This window comes from Lynx canadensis, chromosome D1 (assembly GCF_007474595.2).
Source record: "Lynx canadensis isolate LIC74 chromosome D1, mLynCan4.pri.v2, whole genome shotgun sequence".
Lineage (NCBI taxonomy): Eukaryota > Metazoa > Chordata > Mammalia > Carnivora > Felidae > Lynx > Lynx canadensis.
In genome coordinates, this window is record NC_044312.2 from 87,764,522 (window position 1) to 87,768,227 (window position 3,706).

Consider the following 3,706-nt stretch of genomic DNA (forward strand, 5'->3'; position numbering starts at 1 on the left):
GTCAGAATCCCTAGGAGTGGGACACAGGACGGTTCATAAGCATCCCAGGGCAACTCTTAGACGCACATGTGTGCTCCTTCCTAAAGGATTACATTCTTGGGGCGCCTGGGTGGCGCAGTCGGTTAAGCGTCCGACTTCAGCCAGGTCACGATCTCGCGGTCCGTGAGTTCGAGCCCCGCGTCAGGCTGTGGGCTGATGGCTCAGAGCCTGGAGCCTGTTTCCGATCCTGTGTCTCCCTCTCTCTCTGCCCCTCCCCCGTTCATGCTCTGTCTCTCTCTGTCCCAAAAATAAATAAAAACGGAGAAAAAAAAAATTAAAAAAAAAAAAAGGATTACATTCTTAGTAGCTAGGGTGTGTTTTGCCCTTTTCTTGGCCCTTTGTCACTTTGCTTGGGCCACTGCTGTACTGGGAGTGCCCTCCCACATCTACTCACGGGATTCTCCTGTTCTTCCAGGTCTTTCTCAGAAGCTACATCCCCCTTGAGACTTCCTTGATTCCCCCCAGCTGCATGTGATCCCTAGACTGTGCTTTTCGTTTAAAGTAAGTTCTTTAAAATGAGATGTCAGTCCTTATATTTCAGTCAATTCTAAGAAGCCCTTTCATCCCTCCCCAAGCCCTCTCCTCTTTTCTGAGTTGAATTTATAATATACGGCAACATGTGGCTTATTGTGAGGTGTAGGTCAGTGGACGTTGCCATGAGAAACAAGAAAAAGAGTAAGAAAAGCTTATGACTTCTCAAAGTTTTAAATGTTAAAAAGTCAATCGTATGTTACACAAAATAACATCGCCCCTAAAGCTGTTAAGTATGTGATCATAGCCCCTATTGATCGTAGGCTCTTGGATGGCTGAGACTGTCTTATATTCATCATATTGGTCCCTCATGTACCTGGCTGATAGTAAGTGTTCAATAAATATTAGTTGAATGATATAAATGTGATTTATTTTTCTGCGGGTGAAGTTGACACCACTCCTTTTCTGGAGTCATTTATTGCGTGTGGAAATACATACCCTGCTCTGGATACTGATGAGAAGGCAAATAGAAGAGATTCAACCAGGAAAATGATGATCTTCATTCAGGCTTTAAATGCACAAGGCTCCCCAGGAACCACCGAGAGCCCACCTATTTCTGCAGAATCCTGGATGTATGTGGGACTCAGGATGGGGAGTGGGCAGGAGATGGGCTTTGGGAAAGGGCTGCCTGCCTGGACTCTCTGTTAGAAGGGTATGGGGAAATCCTAAAGTCCTCTAGCCCAGAGACCCTAGGTCTCTAGTATCTCTATATCCCAGGCACTTAGAATAGAAAGCAGGCTGGGTGTCAGTGCTTGAATGAATGAATGAATGAAATCCTGACTTTGAGTCCCCATCCAGGTATCAAATCTTGACCTCTTTATGTCTCATTTGGTTCATTTTTAAAGGTAGGGATGTTACTTATGTACTCCAAATTATCTCAAGGAATTTTTGAGAGCCTAAGATGAATTAATTAATCTGAGAGCACTTTTTATTTTCTTTTTTTCAAAATTAAAGTTTATTTTTTCATTAAAATTTTTTTAATGCTTTATTTTTGAGAGAGACAGAGCATGAGTGGGGGAGGGGCAGAGAGAGAGGGAGACACAGACTCTGAAGCAGGTTCCAGGCTCTGAGCTCTCAGCACAGAGCCCGACGTGACATTTGAGGGGCTGAAACTGACCTGAGTCGAAGTCAGACACTTACCAACTGAGCCACTCAGGTGCCCTGTTTTTTCATTTTTGAGAGAGAGAGCATGAGCAGGGAAGGGGCAGAGAGAGAGGGAGATACAGAATCTGAAGCAGGCTTCGTACTGACAGCAGTGGGGCTTGAACCCACGAACTGCAAGATCATGACCTGAGCTGAAGTCAGACCCTCAATCGACTGAGCCACCCAGGTTCCCCTGAGAGCACTTTTTAAAGTGTTAAACATGCATTATTACTTAGATCATAAGAGAACTTTTTCTGTGTTTATTACAAACAGCTCTTCTTGGTTCTGAAGAGCTTGGTTTTATACATTTCTCAATTAGGGGACTCTTAGTTCTCTTGGTTGGCTCATTCTCTGATTTGCTCTGTATGCATAACAAAGGGAGTGTAGGTTTTGAAAGTTTCTGAATCACCATGGTGTATCACGGGATCTTCCCACTAATACTTGTTTCTCTGACAGCTGTATTTTATATGTTGTATTGCAGCTTTCATTGAAGAAACTCTGGGCTTCTAAGAATGATTTGTTGTGGCATTTCCTTTTGAGACATAAGCTTTGAAATAGGATAAATGCATAGGAGAGATATCTAGGTACAGTAGGGATGAGAGGAAGTCAGTGTTTGGACTTGGATCTCCTGAGTTCAGGTCCTGACTCTGCCCTTCATTTGCAATATGTGTGATCTTGGGCATTTTTTTTTTCTTTTGTAAGATTTTATTAGGGAGAATTTCAAATATACACAAAAATGTGGAAAGTAGTATAGTGACCGCCCCCCCCCCCCCATTTACCCATCACTCAGCTTCAATGGCTGTTAACTGATGGCCAGTTTGTTTCAATGGTAACAGCGTCTACTCTTCCCCCCAATATAATTTTTTTTTTCAACGTTTATTTATTTTTGGGACAGCGAGAGACAGAGCATGAACGGGGGAGGGGCAGAGAGAGAGGGAGACACAGAATCGGAAACAGGCTCCAGGCTCCGAGCCATCAGCCCAGAGCCTGACGCGGGGCTCGAACTCACGGACCGTGAAATCGTGACCTGGCTGAAGTCGGACGCTTAACCGACTGCGCCACCCAGGCGCCCCAACCAATATAATTTTTAATAGAATGCAAGATGTCATGTTCTTTCATTCATAGATATTTCAATATGAATCTCTAAAAAGATAAGGACCCTTTGTTAATTTTTATGATTTTTTTTTTCTTTTTCAAAGATTTTATGAAAAGTCCTCATAGAGCAATATCCAGACTCCAGATCCAGCTGCCAAGGAGAGCCTGTTATGCTGTGGGTACTGGGTGTGGCGTGGCAGGTGGCTCTGACTTCCCACCCTTCTGTTTCGATGGGGGTGGTGGGAAGTACCCCGTCTTTGGGGTCCACAGTGCTCACCTGATCAGGCAGGGGCTTCTTAGCACCATTCTTATCACTTGGGTTCCAGGGAAGCATGATCTTCACTTTGATGCCCAGCACACTCTGTCTGAGCAGTTCACGGGTCCCCACTGTGAATCATCAGGCCACCCACAAACTTCATGGATTTAGCCCTCTGTCCTCAGGGTTTCCCAGACTCCATGAGTTTGCAGCCTTTGGCCCCACTCTCCATGATGACCCATAGCACACCCTAGCAGGCCCTCCACACAGGAAGGCCTCCTAGGAGTGTGTAACCCAGAGACTCTGCCTGGGCAATAGCACACAGACCTTCTGGGGCCACCTTTTCAGCATGAAGCCCTACACTGCCCTCAGGGGAGCCAAATCTCTTCTGAACCACAGCAGTCAATTCCCGGGTCCACTGGCCCGTCTCACCAAGGACATTCTATGTCCTGGTGGCCGGGATAATGATTTCTGTCCTGGTTGGTGTAATTCAGACCTCAACTCCAGAGTAGTCATCTTGAGTCAGTTCCCAAGTGAGAAGCTCGTTCAGTTCAGCTTTGAAGATGCCATCAGTGACACACTGCCTCTTCTTTGGAGATTTGCACCACCATCTTGCCGCTGTGTGCCACCAAAAGGAAAGCA

General features: G+C 45.6%; 1 pseudogene; it reads right to left on the reverse strand.

Annotated features, from left to right (window-relative positions):
- Positions 1–2,877: 2,877 nt before the first annotated feature.
- LOC115525804 lies at positions 2,878–3,485 on the reverse strand (annotated as a pseudogene).
- Between the last annotated feature and the right edge of the window lie 221 nt (positions 3,486–3,706).